A 17321-nucleotide genomic window follows, 5' to 3' on the forward strand; every position below is an offset into this window, starting at 1 on the left:
TTTTTTTACTGCCATAGCTTCTGTAGGTGATGTTCACAGGGGTATCTTCAGTTCGAGTAATCCTTTATATTTAATCCATATCTTGTATAGTGATTTTCTTATCATGTGGCTCAAGAACCCCCTATGGACTTTCACTTTTTCATATATTAAATAGGCGTGCCATCCGTACCAATTATCATGGCCTTTGAGGTCTAGTACATCCATATCTTTTAATCCATTCTTTTATCCAGACCAATCCTGCAGCCACATGATATAATTCCAGATCCGGCAATGCAAAGCCTCCTCTTTCCTTTTTGTCTATTAGTAACTGGTGCTTGATTCTCAGTTTCTTCCCATTCCACACAAATCTAGCTATATCATTTTCCCATTCCTTAAAACATTTCATTCCTTCCAGAATTGTTATTGTTTGAAATAAGAAAACCATTTTGGGAAGAATGTTCATTTTCATTACTGAGACTCTTCCCCAAAGGGAGAGGTGGAGTTTAGTCCAAATTTCCATATATATTTTTATGTCTTTCCAAGCTTTGGTGTAATTGTCCTCATATAAGTTTATACTTTTATTTGAAATCCAAATCCCTAAATATTTGACCTTATTTTTAATTTCCAGACCTGTTTTTTTCTTGCAGTTCTTTTTTCTCCTCCTGTGTTAGATATTTAATCAGTAATTTGGGTTTTTGATAGTTTATTTTCAGCCCCATTATTTTTCCATATTTTCTAATTGAATCTATAGCAGTTGGTATACTTTGTTTCGGGTCTTGCGTTGTTACAATCAAATCATCAGCAAATGCTCTAGCTTTGTAGGATTTCTCCCCAATCTTTATCCCCTTATATTTTCATCCTTTCTGATATTCTGTAGGAGTGGTTGTAGAGCTAGTATGAATAACAGGGGTGACAGAGGGCATCCCTGTCTAGTCCCTTTTGTAATGCATATGTTATCAGTAAGATTGCCATTTATTAAAAGTCTCGCTCTCTGTTGTTTGTATATTGCCTCTATTCCCTTCCTAAATTGTGTTCCTAATTCTATTATTTATAACTGTTTTTTTCATGTAGAACCATAAGACATTATCAAATGCCTTTTCAGCATCGAGTACAGTGGTACCTCTGGTTGCGAACGGGATCCATTCCGGAGGCCGGTTCACAACCTGAAAAGCCCGCAACCTGAAGTGCTGTATCTGCGCAGGTGCGCGGTGCGATTTGGCACTTGTGCGCATGTGCAAAGCACAATTGACGAAACCCGGAAGGAACCCTTTCCGGTACTTCCGGGCTGTGGGACGCAACCTGAAAAAACGTAACATGAAGCAAACGTAACATGAGGTATGGCTGTAGTAATAAGGCTGCCTTTTTGTCACTTTTGGCTTCTAAATATTCTAAGATGTCAATAATATTTCTAGTATTCCCTGAAATTTGTCTGCCTGGGAGGAACCTGATTTGGATTAATAACTTCTCTGATAGCCTCTTTAAGCTTGCTGCCAAGGGTTTTTCACCTCCTTGCATCTGGGTATACTCCGTTGTCTCACCTCTTGTTGAAGACGCGAGCTCCGGAGGTCCCCTTTTTGACGCTGCAGGATAAGTTCGGTTCTGGGTCACCCCCAGAGCCTTTGGGGGGTCATGTAGCCTCTGCGTTGCCCCCTAAATCACCCTCTGGCAGCTACTTTTGCTGCGGAGACTCCACGAGGCATACCCAAAGTGGAAGGCGTAAAAACCGGAAGTCAAATATGCAGACTAGTGATTAAATATATTTCAAGTTACTGTCCTGAGATGTAAATAGAATGCCCATACATCAGCTACATGTTAAGAAGCTGCCTGAAACTGCTTGTAAATGTGTTAACAGGGACGGGGAACCCATAACCCTAAGCTGCTGCAGTCCCATCAGCCCCATTCAGCATGGCCAGTCATCAGGGAAGATGGGAATTATGGCTTAGCAAGGTCTGGACGGCCACAGGTTTCCTCATTCCTGCCTTATTATTTTTGAAGGAGAATATCATTGAGAGCAGTCTAAAATGGGTATTGGAATGGATTTGTTAGATTTCATGTATTCCAGATGCCCAACTGGTTACCTTCAATCAAATATGGGTAACATTGTTTTGTTTTGTTTTTTAAAAAAACCTCAGTGTGCAAGAAAATGTTTTGTAATAAGAAGCAACTACCTGAAGTAAAAAAGAAAATGTTTTGGCACATAAGTCACATTTCTGAGTTAAAGGGTTTTGGATTGCATAATACCAGAAGCAACCTTTTCCTTTTATTTACGAAACTGTGCCACTGACTCAAAATCTGAAAGATGAATACGGAGTAAACCTCTAAAGCAAAGAATGTGTGATTTATTTCTATGGGGATAAGCAGCCCAAGGTTTTGTTCCTGTGTTAATGCAGAGATAGCTTTTGCTGATTAAACATCTTCCCTAGTATGTGCAATATCTATGGAAAGCCATTGTTTAAACAAAAATTAATGCAGTTGCAGCATTTTAATAGTTTAAGATTGCAAATCCCTTTTGATATCTTTAAATTGGGTGCCACATGACGTTGCTATCTGGGAATTAAAGAAAGCAAATTAAACTACATGAAAGAGGAAAAGATTATGGGAAGGGGTTTGTCAGTCTGGTTCAACTGCTACCAGTAATAATGATAATATTTACTATTTCTATAGCGCTTCAAAGTGCAGTACATTAATGAGCTCACAGCAGTCTTGTGTACATTTGCTTGAGAGAAAGTACCATTAAATTCATTGAGGCTGACTTCAGGGTAAGCATGCATAGGATCATGCTGCTCATAATGCTTCCAGAATTCCTGTAAAGTTGGCAAGAACTTTTGTCCCATTGTGCAGATTGGGGAGAGATCAATGGCACCAAAGGAAAGCGGTTTGCCCAAGACCACCGAGTGAGCTTATAGCTATTGCAAAGTTTAAAACAGAGACTTGTTGCCAGGCAGCTGTTGAGGCCGCAATGTTGAGGTAAGTCCCACTGCTGAAGGTGGCTGGGTCCAGCAGCTGTCACTTCCCCCACAATGGCCTGGAGCACTGATCTTCAACAGGTAGTTCAAGAGCCATTACTGGGTTAAGGCATGATCCAACAGCATCATTTCCACCATGCAAACATATGGTAAAAAAGAAATGGGTCCCCAAATGCTGGTTTGGATAACAGTGGGTCCCAGGTCTGAAAGGGCTGAAGACTATGGTCCTAGAGGCATCCTAATTTAGAGGCATTGAAATGGTAACAGCCAGTTTACAGGTAGTGCTATCTAAGCCAGGGCATGCCCAAGAATGTTCAAGGGAGCACACCAGAAATCACTTTTCCAAGAGCATCTGGAGCCAGCCCCGCCTTGAAGCTCCTAGCAACCCCCCCTATAAGTAACTACTTTGTGCCAGCAACCACATCACAAAGCCTTTTAGAAGAAAGCCACTGCACTTTAGACCAGTGAGGGGAGAAAAACCCTTCATGTTCTGGAACTTAATAGGCAGGGTTATTGTATTGTGATGGATATCAGGAATTTAGATGGGCTAGAGGAGATGTGGCAATTGGGGAGGGAGAGCTTTGACATATGAGCTGAAGATTGGGACTATTTAACGAGTCTCCTTTAGCCCACCTCCGTGATTTATTGAAAGAGCTAATCTGAATGCAGAACAGGCGCTGGCTTTTATGAGATGTGTTGACCTTCAGAGTTAGGTGATCAGGCTAACACGGAATAGTGTACCAGAGCAGCCATATGCAATGGATACACTGTGGTACTAAAATATCAAGCTCCTAAGAAGTGCACAGATAGCTTTGATGGAGAAAAAACATGGGTTTTGTCCAGTTTTTTAGACATTTGCCTTTGCGTTCCTCAGCCATCAATTGTGTCCTCTTTCCTTTCGCTTCTTCTCTTCATGGTTATTCAGTACCATGGAAATGTTGCTCACCTAGATAAATTTCAGGGCATCAGCAGTTTGGCAATCTGGCTGGTGACAGATTAGATTCCCGAGAGCTTTGTGGTTTTCGGCTTCCTGATAACCTGAGGGAGGTTTCTGTGGGAGCTCTTCCAGGGGCTTATGCAGTTGGCAGCGTATCTCTGGTTTGCCGTATAATTTTTCATGCCCGTGCTTTGAGCCTTGCAGCACTTCCTGCTTAATGCCAATTCCTTTCCTCTGATGTGGGTAGACAATTTCACAGCTTCTGTCAAGCTGGTTCCTAGCTCAGGGCAACTCACCCCATGCTTTGTAAACAAAAGGCTCATTATATCAGCGTATCCTGAAACTCAGCTTGACACTCCCACAACACTCTTGGGGTGAAGCCCTGGCTCCGCTGGAGCTGATAAGAGCTTTAACCACAATTTCAAAGGAATCCATATTTCATCCATAATATTTGATGCCGTTATTACATGCTGCAGGTGTGCTGAGAAGGGACCACACCATCGAGATCTGTAGTGCCCCAAGCTAGTCACTGTGCTGGATCCCCAACAGCTGGCACATTCTGTTCCTAATTTCCAGGGAAGATGATTGCAAACAGATGTTACCCCTATGGCACTCTTACCTAGATGACAACAATCTCCAACTGGATTTTCCTGTGGGATTGTGTTCAATATATTCAATGCTACAAGGACTCATTTGAGTCAAATGAGGATATTGGCAAAGCAGTTTTGTGCTGCATTGTTTTTTTAAAAAAAGTTATCCCAAAGGCAATGATACTGCTGTTAAGGAGAATCATGTAAGATCAAAGTGAGTCTTTGGTAACATAAGGACTCTTCTTCATTTCTCCATTGTCAATGGAACACAGAAGAACAAATGTTTTTCATCCTAAGGACTGCATTTTCTCATGGACAATCTTCCAGAGGCTGCAGAGGGATAGAGATTAGTGAATGGGGAAGGGTAGCAGAGGCAAAAACAAGTAGGTCAGTGGTTCTTATCATTGTATAAGGTAAAGGTAAAGGGACCCCTGACCATTAGGTCCAGTCGTGGCCGACTCTGGGGTTGCGGCGCTCATCTCGCTTTATTGGCTGAAGGGGCCGGCGTACAGCTTCCGGGTCATGTGGCCAGCATGACTAAGCCGCTTCTGGTGAACCAGAGCAGCGCACGGAAACACCATTTACCTTCCCGCCGGAGCGGTACCTATTTATCTACTTGCACTTTGGCGTGCTTTCTAACTGCTAGGTCGGCAGGAGCAGGGACCGAGCAACGGGAGCTCACCCCGTCACGGGGATTCGAACCGCCAACCTTCTGATCGGCAAGTCCTAGGCTCTGTAGATTAACCCACAGTGCCACCCATGCCCCCTCTATCGTTGTATAGTAGGCTACATTTCAGCCACACAGAAGTCTATTTTCTATTGCAGGAACATATTGGGCTCACCCCCTACCTAATGTGCCTGATTGGGTCAGATGCATTTATTAAACTCCTGTGAATTGACAATTTGTACAGTTATCCCTCAAATATAGCATTACATCTACCAGTACATATTTCTGTTCTACAAATATACTTAGACTGAGGCTCCCACCTTGCACTGCAAATTAATTGCATTAATTCAGATTGTATCCCTACATATATGCTAAGAGCAAAATATTTACATAGCTTCCTGCTTTAAGACTGAAGAGGAGATTTAAGTTTACATAATAATGTTCTGTTTATAAGGTTGAATCTTGATTATTTTGGTGTTGGCAAAGGTGCTAAGGTCTGCTTTACCATTTGATGAATAATTTCAGTCCTCCCCCAAAGAATAAGGTCCATGGTCTATGATAGGCAAGACTGCTGGGAAGGGGCAAAAACCATTCGCCACCAATAATGTGAAGTCATTAGAGCCCAGGAGCAAGTTTACTCCCATGTCAGGGCCCTTGTTCAGAATACACCTTTACATTTCCCCAGATATTTGAATACGAACAGAAAGGACTATATTTTGGAGTGGGCCCACACTTCTGCCTATGACACTTGATAAGCTTGTTAACCCTGGATGGAAGTGGAATTCACAGAATGCCGCAATGGGCAGACAGAACCCCAAGAGAAGAAGAACACTTTGCTGGGGTCCACATAGCAGACAGAACCCTTTTGCTGGTTCCAAAATGGGAACTTCTTTCCAATTTCAAGTACGCCTTAAAAAGAAACCTTAACTTTCAGTCTTCTTGAGACAATCACAAGGCAGGCATGTTATTTGCATGCCACATTCAATATTCTGTGGCATGTTCCTCCCCCCCCAAAAAAAATTGCTAACTTTACCACCGTGTGTAATGACCAAAGCCGTTTCAAACTATTAATTTAGCTTACCTGATATTTTTCTTTTCCTAAGCAAATTTGGACTAGGTAAATTCACCTGCAAAAATGTTTTCCCAAATGTACATTGGTTCCAGAGGGAGGGCAAAAGGAGTTTGAATTTGGGGGGGTGGCATAGCTTTAAGAAGTGAGATCTCTGCTGAAGGCTGAAAAGCACCCCAGGGTCTGACAGCTGTTAGTTAGCTGTTACAACCCTTCTGCTCTTACCTTCCTTTTGCAAGCGTATTTTCCATTCCTGGATTAAGCTGTAACTACTTCACATGCCTTTTATTTACACAACACTGCCCCATTTCTACATAATATGGTGGGAGCCACTAAATGCCCTGAACAATGCTCCCAAGAGTCCCTTAACCCACTGGCAGGTCTTACTGTGCCATTTGGTGGTCATTATTCCTTTAAAAAAAATACAAACAGCCTTTTAAAAAGAATGATTTTGCAAACAATGGTAATTAGAAGTTTCTTGTGATTTCACTTATCACACATAGCTTGACACTGTAGCATATTATTGCTTAACGATAGGGAATTCTGGTTTTAGTCCTAGCTATCTTGGTATCTCAGGAAACTACATGATGTCATAATATTAAACAGTGAAATCTGAAGAACAATAAAGTCATTTAGATGGATCCCCACTCTGAATAGTAATGGATGATTTTTTGCTTTCTTGGGTACTTTACCTCTCTGGAAAGCAGGGTGAAATCAATTATTTCAGCACTATAAAGACAAGGGTTGTGTCCCAGACCACAATCACAAAGCAGGCACATTTTAATACCCAGAACGACCATCTGGATCATGTTGACTTTCTCTCTCTCTTTTTTACCATGGCAAAAGGGGTAAATGAAACCCAATTCCTGACTGCTGATGTCATGGGGATTCCTTCAGTCAGGCAACAGCTGGAATCCCCAATCCCAGAGCATTTATAATTTTTAGAAAATGTTACAGATGTTTTGTGTAAAGAATCACTCTAATATACATTAACATTACCACGCTCTCTGGGTAAGAAAGAAAAAGAGCAATTAAGAGGCCAACTGGCTGATCCACAACCCAGTTAAGCTGAAGCTCTTAGCTTTAAATTAATTCAGATCGATTGGCTTTAGCAGTATTAAACTGGCCCACATCCAAATACTTCTGCTTGATTGTGTTGGGGATTGGATTGAGTGTGTAATGCAATTGAATGCAATGACTACTGGCTATCAAAGAAAAGTGAAATAGGAAATGTCTCAAGGTAGGCTCTACCTCTGGTTATAGACTCATAAATGTCAGGTTGCCAGGTGTCCTCCTAAAAATTATTTTCAGATTTTTATATCATGCTGTTACATGAGAATAAAAGTTATTGAGCTTAACAAACACACAGTCTAGGGATAGCTAGAGGCTGTCCCCTATCATTGCCCACTGACTGAAATCCAAGATTATCTGTGTCACCTAGCACTAGGCAAGGGGACGACTGAATGGGTGGAGGAACAGCTTATGGAAACAGAAGGGAGGACGTGATAACCAACTGCAAAGCTGAGCTTATATGTATGTACTGCAGTCTGAAACTTCCAAGCATTTACGTTTTAGATGCTGGGTTTTGGAGATATTAAAAGCAAACTAGATTCCTTTGCCAGATGGATTTTCTAAGCACCAACAGCCTTAACAGAAAATCCTCTGGATTTGAGATGCGTTCAGAAAGAGTTAAACACTGTGATGAAACAACAAAGAGATGCAGAACCTTTTCATGACAACTCATTCAATATCACATTTGCTTCAGAGGTTTTTGAACCATCTGTTGTAAACAGCTCATTATACAGAGCTGTGACGAATATATTTAGGATAGAAGAGAAAACACTGATGGTCAATCTCTTTAAAGTGCAAAAATCTCATTCCTGGAAGTGAAAGAACAATGTTTCTTGGGATCATGGAAGATGATTTTGACTTGCTTATACCTACTATACCAAGAGAGTTGAAAATAACTTTTGTCATTCAAAGCCTTTAGTTTAGGAGGTATGTAAATGTGGCCATTAATTGCTGGGCTAAACTTGTTCAGTCATAAATTGAACAATAGAACTACAAATAGAAATAGCACACAGTTTTCTTATTTCCATGTTCCAAAGTGAAGATCATAGTTTCACAACTTACAACATCACACTGAGCCAGTTTAAAGATTGGTTCAGAGTAAAATCTGGCTCACAGGTATTTGTAAAAACCAACATCTGGAACTGGAGCTGCTGATATGAGTGCTTGATTCTTCAAAGACTTGCAGTGAATTTTGGTTGCATATGAATTAGCCTGCAGTTCAGGGGCCAAACCTCACTCTTCTGGGCTGCTACAACAGATTTTGTACCTGGGGCTGGGGGTAGAATGAAAAAAAAGCAATATAACCACATTATCTCAGGGGAAATGCTTTGTTTCCATTTCGTGCTTCATTTCCACTCCCCCTGGTCATGATGCAGATTGGTAGGGGGAAAATTCAATTCAGTTCACATTTAAAGGCGAACCTGCTTAATTCACAGTAACAAAAACAGTAGTCAAACTGAAACATTTCTCCAGATAGTTCTCCAGGATAGTGGTACAAAACTGCATATAGTGGGGCAAAGCGTGCATAAAAATGTGGAATTATGGGGAACTGCTTTGCAAAAATGTGGCACATTGAGCAAAATTTCATACAAAAATATGCATGTTCAGAACAGTTCACACCAAAAATGCAGATTAATTTTCATGTGGACTTAAAAAAAGAAGAAGCAAACTGATACGGAAATGTGGGAACTAGAAAAATGAGAAACTGAGACTGAAGATTTGCCTGTCACTAGTTGGCCCAGGTTACAAAGTGACTTCTATAGGAAGGGAACTGGAGGTTATTTCCCCTGCCCCTCCAATGAGATGTGCTTTCTCCAAGATGGTAAGCAAGGTTGGAGAAATGAGAAAAGACACTTGTCCATAGTGTAATTCTTTTAAACATTTGAGATGATCATTCTAGATTTTATTAGAAACTAAACAGAAGCAGACATAAAGCCATAAAAAAGAACCCAGCACATACAGTGTTATCAAGGGGACTTGCTGCCCTACACATCGCACCTTGCCTTTTTATGACAGAATTTGTCTTAAGACATAGATACATGCAACATCTGTGGGGATGCTGAAACATCAGAGCAGATGTAGGTAATTTTAAGGATGTTGAAAGGTCCACCTGTATGGAATGATTTCCCCCAATCCATTTCTGTTCCTTAAAAACAAAACTGAAAAGGTGCCTTTAACACACATCGAAAAGGCCAGTATTTTAGACCTTCATAACAATGTTCAACACCTGGAAGAATTTGGTCTTTTAAGCTTTGTGGAAAATGTTTTCACACTTAGCACAGTTTTTCCTCTCTTAACTCCGCCCCTGCCCCCCAAAACTCCAGAACAGTCTGGGAATCATTAACGAACTAATGCTTTCATCAAACCCAGAAGCAATGCGGAGATTCTACAGTAAATCAACTTAATTCACAGGAGGTTTCAACAAAGCTCATTTTCACTCATTCAGGGCACAGGGAATAAATCTTGAGTACCTTCGAAAGGGACCTATGTTTAAGCACAAGGCTTCTGTCTCAGGACTGGATTTAAAACAACAGGAGAGGCCTTGCCAGATCCCCTAAATTCCAGTGTCATTTTGGAGCTTGACAATACTTCAGCATGCAAGACTTACTCTATGTTAGCTGAACTGTGGGTCAGCAAACAACTCTATGAACAGCGAATATAGGCTAGAGAGAGTTCTAGGAGGAGGTGGAAGAGAAAGAGAGAAGCAGTGTAGCATAGTGGTTAGAAAGTTTAATACCTGGTGTCATTGCGTGAGCTTGGGCTAGCCACTGTCTCTTAGCCAACCTTTATACAAGGGCAGCCCATCCCTCTTTGCCGCTTGAGACGAAACAGAGAAGTGCTTCCACAAAGCCTTGCTTACCAGGGTCATATGACAGTGGCTTCTGGTGATATGTTACAGAACTCTTGCTGCCATGCTACCCCAGTGCTGTCCAGCAGGATTCCGCTGCCTGAGGCAGCTGCTTCAGGCCCTGCCTATCTCACATGGCTGTTGCCAGGTGTAATAGGCAGGTGAGTCATGTATGCCATCTTGAGCTCCTTGGAGAAAAGGAAGGATAGAAATCTAGTAAATTAATACAGAAGGAGAATAAGAATACTGGATGAGTCAGCTTCTACATTAGAAAAACTGGGAGTTCTTGAGCTTCAATTAATTTTGAATGTATCAGGAAACTTTCTTTGACTCTAGCCAAGGATGAGCTAATTTAAACATCTTAATTTCTTAATTATCCTTAGAATTATTTAATGACTTTAAAGGCAATTAACATTATAGTTTGACTTTAATTGTAGATCATTTGGTAATTTGTTCTGTAACCTCCACTTATATTTACAAGATACACTGCATACTTTCTGACTATGGGAAGTGAACCTATTGCTATGTACACCACATCTGTAACAACTTACAAAGTGTTTCTTCCCCATGCATTTATTTGGCTGGTAGAATGCCAGTCTCTTTAAGTTTTTGTACATGGTCTTACTTATGTTTCTTCTTCTTAAATATTAATCTTGCTTCATTAGTTTAAACTTTAAAAATTAAAGAGATGTTTTTAATAGTGGGGTGAAGTTCTAAATTTTTTGAATTTCTCACTGCAGGTTTGTGGCATTCAGTGGCACTGTAAAGTCCACAATGTGAATTTGGCTGAAACTTCAGTAGTAATTAGGAATGAGAGAGAAATTGGCATGGTCTGCTTTTCAGAGCAGACTGACCCAGTTTGATGTCCCTGAACATACTTGCAGATTGAAACATAACTATCCATCAGATTGCACATTTCCTGGATTTTGCACTGGCATTTCGGCCCCCAAAAGTGTGCACAAAATTAACACATTTAGTGTTTTAAAATGCGTACAGAATGCATGTTTTAGGGGAAGGGTGCATGCATACCGTGGATGAGTGGGGGAGAGCAGTACACCTAGAGCCCACATACTGAGCCCAGCAAGCAAAGTGGAGAGCTTAGAATCCTTTTTCACACCAAATAACCCAAATGAACCCAGCACAAAAAAGTTTTTAAGCTCTTTGCGTTGCTTAGGGGCAAGGCCATCTCAGCGCACTAGCATTGGAAGGCAGGGATGCTCATGCAAGATCTCATGGGAACTCAGATGACCCTGAGAGATCTCATGAGAGAACCATCATGCTGGGTGTGTCTTGTCCCTAAGCAAGGCAGAAAGCTTAAATGCTTTTTGTGCTCCCACCTCTGCTCAGCTCATGGTAGAGAGCTTAGAAGCTCTTTATACATTGGGTAACTCCAAGCAGATTGGGAGCAAAAAGAGGTTTTAAGCTCTTTGCGTTGCTTGGATTTAACTTTCACATTTTCAACCAGTCTCCCTTCAACAATGTTGGCATCTGTCTGTGTTGAGAGGCAACAGAAGAGTGTGCCACTGAGGGTAAAGTCAAGCCATTGGAGCTTTACGGTGCTTGCTGGGGCTGTAGAGACAAAAACAGGAGAGACATGTTTTATTGCAGCTGGGGCAGACAAAGCTGTCCAGTTTTGCTGCTGTAGATGTACCACAGAGCTTCTTCTCTCTGCACTCTTCCCAACAGTAATTCTCCTCTGGTCATTGCTGTGGATACATGACCCGGCACTGTGGTCATTTGCAAGGAATTCCCACACAACAGTTATTATTGAAATCACACAGGTTAAATGCATGTAAGATGTAATTGTACTGTATGAAATAGTTGTTAATTGGGGCTGGGATTCCATCTGGAAGTGCCCAGAGGTTAACAAAAGATGGAAAACAAATGAACCACTCAACATGATATGATCATGGCAGATTCATATGCAAAGCAAATATTAACTAAAGGAATATAGCCTTTTTGCTAGGATCTTGCCAGTCAATAATGAAAAACACTTGTCTACCTGTGTAGGCAAGACCAAAGAAGGCACAATGAATAATGTGGATTGCCTATTTTTAAGGGTTATTTATTTATTTCTACTCAGAACAGAGTATTTAAGGATGATTTATAGCATGTGCTCATTTTGACCCAACAGCAGTTGTTGCTTCAGTTTAAACTCTTCTGCAACCATGCTACAATATTCTTACCCAATCGCTAATTCAAACTAGTCCATGGTGCACTGTCTCTTTTAAAGCAATGACCTCTTGCATTGCACAAATGCCAGGAAATTCTGTGTATGGCAGGTCAGAATCTCTGTTTTGTTTTGTTGCACACACACACACACACACACACACACACACACACACACAACACCTTTGCACTTAACTTAAGCAAAATTAACATCTCTGAATTAACTAGATAAGTTACCTTACACAAAAGGATTTTTGTTGACACACAGAGGCAAATAGTAGTTGCTCTCTCATCTCTTTCCAGCTGTAAGTCTGTCCTCAATTGGCAAAGGCTGTAGCAGCTGCCTTGCTTCATCTAACACTCTGTGGACATTTCATATTCTTTTAAAGCAAGGTCATTTCTTTCTCATCCTCTTTGGCTACAGCAGTCTGTCTCCTCCCCCCCCCCCCATCTAAGAATCTCACCAGTTCCTTTAGGCAAAACAATTTGAACTTAATAAACTCTTAGCTTCTCTAAGAATACCAGTTTTCAGATACTAAGGAGTAACCGGTTTACGCAAAAAAAAAAAATAAGGATTTTAAAAATAAAGAAATGGACATTCTTAGATTGTCAGACTGTGCTGTCTAACAAGCATGATGAGGCGAGAAAAAAATCTTGGAATTTAGTTTAAGTAGCAGATTGAGCCTTGCATACTCCTAATGTTATTAATGTGAGAGACGGCAATAGCTGTAACTCAGACTTAATTGCCATTCAGCTGCTTATGAATAAAAGATCAACAAACTTTTTTTCTTCTCTCTCCAATTTAGCATCCCAAATTATTGCATTATGGTTGTGTCCAATGCTAGTCCTACTCAGAGTAGACTCACTGAAATTAATACACATAAGTTAGTTTCACCCATTAATTTCAACAGGTGTACTCGGAGTAGGTCTGGCACTGGCTATAACCCTATGTCTATAAAAGGGGGGGGGATAATCACAAATGTGTATTATTTTTCAAATTTTTTCACTTCGAAATATGCATTTAAATAAGATGCTGGTATAATACAGAGCATTTTTGATAGTTGCTCCGAGTTTATGTTATCTGGGAGCTACATCTTTCTCCTGCAGGCCCACCACAGCCCTAGCTTGAACCAATGATAGGTAATAGTGTGACATACCGTATTTCTGTTTAGAAAGTTGCCAGAAGAAAATAAGGGATAGAAATACTTACTGGGAACACATGCACAGGTGTACAGTATTCTTAGAGGTGGAATTATGGATCATTGTCCAATAATGGCAAGCTTGGTTTAGTCATGGAAAACCATTCAGGTGGGTCAGAAGTTCTCTTGGATAATTTTTTTTCATTTGAATTAATTGTCTCTTAGTGCTTATTGCTTTATTTGCTTGAAAGTTGAAGGTGCTCATCTCCTGTACACCTGTAGTGTACTGCCTCTGCTTCCTGAGTCAGATCTGCCTCACTCAGAGGTGTGGGATTAGACTACAAAAAGGTCTTAAAGAGGTTTCACATTAGGGCTTCCACAGCCATTCTCTAGTACCCTACTGTCTGTGATACAGAACTCTGGTTCTTTTTAACCAGGGCTTCTTTTTCAAGGGGAACTCACAGGAAGTCAGTTCCGGCATCTCTCAGGTGGGCGCTATTGCCATTCTAAGAGAGCGAGGGATGTGTTCATGGTGAGTTCTGGCACATCTTTTCCTAGCAAAATAGCGCTGCTTTTAACCAAATAGAAAACCAACCAGTTCTTCATAGCCTCACCTCTCCCTCCTCATCTGCTCAAACAGAAGCCTGACTCCTAGCCTGTCTTTGACTGTGCCATCTGCCTCTAGCCCCTTACACTGAGCCTTGCCAAGCCCTGGCAATGATTCACTGACAGCAAGCATAAACTTTCATTTTAAGTTGTTATGAAGAAAAGGAATCCACACATTGCTCCAGTGCTTACAAGCATTTCACTACGGGGACCCTGTGATGGGAGGTTGTCTGGGCCATAATAGCCAGTGACAGAATATTACCTTCCCTAAACACCCTTTTGCCACATTATTCCCCAATCAACAAACATCCCTTTAACTCAGCAGACGATAATGGCACTCTACGAGACATTCTGGCCTACTATTTGGGAACTATCATGTTGTTCCTCAATGACAGTTTCACACATACTGTGAATCCTCTCTTGCAAAATCCAGAATGCCTTTAAAATGAGGACAGACCTAGAGGGAAATTTCTGTACTAAACTAGGAAACGGAAGGCTTTGTGGAAGAAATGAGCAGCAGATGGATGGTCTATTATACATTTCTCATTTGGGGCACTGCATGCAATGGAGTTAATAAGAGAGTTTAATAAAGATAATAGGATGGGTATGCTATTATCTCCTGGAAGAACTTATGTCCTTTTAATTTCCCAGAGTCTCTTCTACCTCTCTTGCGACATGATTGTTTGCTGACACCACAAAGCAACAATCCTATTATCTCAACATCATTGCAATCACTGGCAAATTACCTGCTGCTGTAAAATAACTTTTTGAAAAGTTAATTCCATATATTCAATCCAGCAGTAACCCATACCAGTTCTTTCTGTACAACCCTGCAGAAGTAAAGCTTTTCTGTTCTCTACCCCTACAAGTAAAACCTCTGCTTCATATCCCAGCATCTCCCTTATGTTATCTCAATAAACAACTTCTAACATTTGGTCAGGTATAGGCTGGCAAGGAGATCTATTGGTAGATTTCTGGATGACTTGCAATAGATCACCAAGCACTTATCTGATCCCCACTTGTTTAGCAACAGCAACAGCCACAAAGCATCTTGCCCTGCACTTTAGGCTGCTGGGGTGGGGGAAAACAAGGAATAGATTTTGGGGTGACAGGATTGGGAGCTTACTTCTGACACTGAAATCACATTTCACATACTTGTCGAAATCACATACTTGTTTTCTCCCACCACACTCCCACCAATCTGACCACCATTTTGTATCTAGTTCCAGTTGATAGAGCTCATTACTGGCTTAAAACATTGCTAGGTCATTCTTTTTCTGAATTTGGATTGAAACTAGTTAGTGGTGGTTGGACATAAAAACAGCACACATCCCCCCCCCCAATTTTATAAGAAACAACAGGACACATACAGGATAGATTTGGCTTGTAGCTTACATCATGTGTACATCTCCTCCCAAACCAGTGGCTGGAGTGCGCTAGAGTTAAGTGGATATTACAGGCCTGAAGTCTGCCCATCCCTGAAAGAAATCATGAATGGTCTTCAGATGTTGTAGTCAACAACTCCCATAATCCCTGACTCATGGTGACATCATGATGGCTCATGGTGATGGAAATTGGATGGCCACAGGTTCCCCACCCGGAATAGGGTAAGCTGAAGCTGGGAGACAGTGACTTTGTCAAGAGAAGAGACCAAAGTCCTGCTCAGACAACAATTATGTGTAAAATGGAGAGGTAGGATTGGACCCACTGGTCTCACCTCTTGACCTTTGCACAGTCATCGGGTCTGATGAGCTGTGTTTCCACCAAAAAAAGTTTATATTAGCATAGGATCTGTTCACAAAATCCAATCAATATGCAGTCTTGTACTCTTTGCATTGATTCTGTAAGAACATAAGAAGAACTTGCTGGATCAAGCCAATGACCCATCTATATGATTGTTTTCTGAATGGGGCTCTGGCGAATTCATTACTGAGGTGAAATCTGAATGGAAGAAGTCCTGGTTGGTGCTCTTAACCACTACATTAACTTCCTATAATTAAATAACAAGATAATCTCTGAGTATTTTTGCAGACAGCTTTCATAATTTGTACAGGCTAACAGATATAGATGTCAAATGATGTTTATCTCTTCCCCTATGGTCATGTGAATTGGCCCCTCCTGAATCCAGGGATAACTATGTAGCTGAGGTCAAAATGTTAGCCCTCGGATTGCACTGGCAGAGGCAGGCCACAAAAAGCCAGCCATACAAGAGGGCAGAGCTGCATTTCCTCATGAGTAGGAGTGATCCTTCTGGCCTAGTTCTGGCTCTTGATGAGAGTCTACAAAGCACCAGACACACTGCAATCAGAGCACTAACATTAGCTCAGACAGGATGCATGAGTCAAGGATACTGAAGGAAATGGGGAAGATCTGCCACTTCCCAGTTGCTGACCACTATTTGCGAAAAGAAACAAGAACAGTTTAATTTGGATTCAGCAACTGAACCCTCCCCTGTGACTTACTGAAAAAGAAGAAGGGCTTAGCTGCAGAAGGGAAGACTTGTGAGATTCCGGTTGTAGCAGAAGCCTCTCCAGAACCATCCTTTTCAAATGACAGGGCCTTTTCCTGCTGCCTTTGATTTTCTGTGTCCACACTGTCAAGAAAAGAGTGTGTGCTAACCACCAAGGCTGCAGTAACAATTATGCTGTCTTCTTTCCTTTATAGCGGGCTCTTGGACTGGATTAACACCCTAGGTCAACACATAAAACCAAAAATAGAACCATTATAACAGGTCCCATTTATCTGGGTTGGCGTAGTGGCTGCATGGAGAAATAAAAAAACAAAGAGAGCTCAGCTGGTTGACCTGGGTCAGCCCCAAAAATAGATGCTTCTCTTCCAGAGCACACTTTAGCTTAAGTAAGAACACTTAACGGGGCATTTGGTGTGAAAGGATGGAGTCTGCAAGCCAATGAGCAACACAGGACATAGGCATTTTTATAACTCAGGTCCCTAAGCAATATAAAAATGTCATGTGATTTTGGGCTCCTTATACTAATAAAAAAATAATTGGGGAGGGGGAAGCAATTCTCTGGCTCCAGCCAGCGCTGGCCCAAGGCATTTTGTTGCCTGAAGTACAATCCAAATCTCTCTCTCTTCCTGACTAGGGCAAACACTTCAAAAAGGCTTGCTTGCTCATTCAGGCACCTATTTCTGCCTTATCTATTACCCTCTCATGCTGCTGCCTGAAGCAAGTCACCTCATTCTACTGTACAGTCCAGGCAAAGAGGAAGACTTTGATGTAAGGTGCTGAGGTGGGTCTCAAAACAAAGCCTCCAGTAGC

At 41.3% G+C, this 17321-nt stretch overlaps 1 long non-coding RNA gene across 2 annotated transcripts; it reads right to left on the reverse strand.

The window, feature by feature from the left end:
• Nucleotides 1-164: 164 nt before the first annotated feature.
• Nucleotides 165-16651, reverse strand: LOC310770554. 2 transcript variants are annotated; one of them, XR_014552266.1, is made up of 4 exons: nt 16504-16651; nt 10140-10315; nt 8342-8552; nt 165-4802 (listed from the first exon to the last, which is right to left on the reverse strand). It is a non-coding gene; the product is annotated as an uncharacterized lncRNA (long non-coding RNA). The 2 variants fall into 2 exon arrangements; XR_014552267.1 differs by lacking the exon at nt 16504-16651 and adding an exon at nt 12534-12658.
• Between the last annotated feature and the right edge of the window lie 670 nt (nt 16652-17321).

The sequence above is a fragment of the Podarcis filfolensis genome (assembly GCF_964270895.1).
Source record: "Podarcis filfolensis genome assembly, chromosome: 9".
In the NCBI taxonomy this organism is placed as follows: Eukaryota; Metazoa; Chordata; class Lepidosauria; order Squamata; family Lacertidae; genus Podarcis; species Podarcis filfolensis.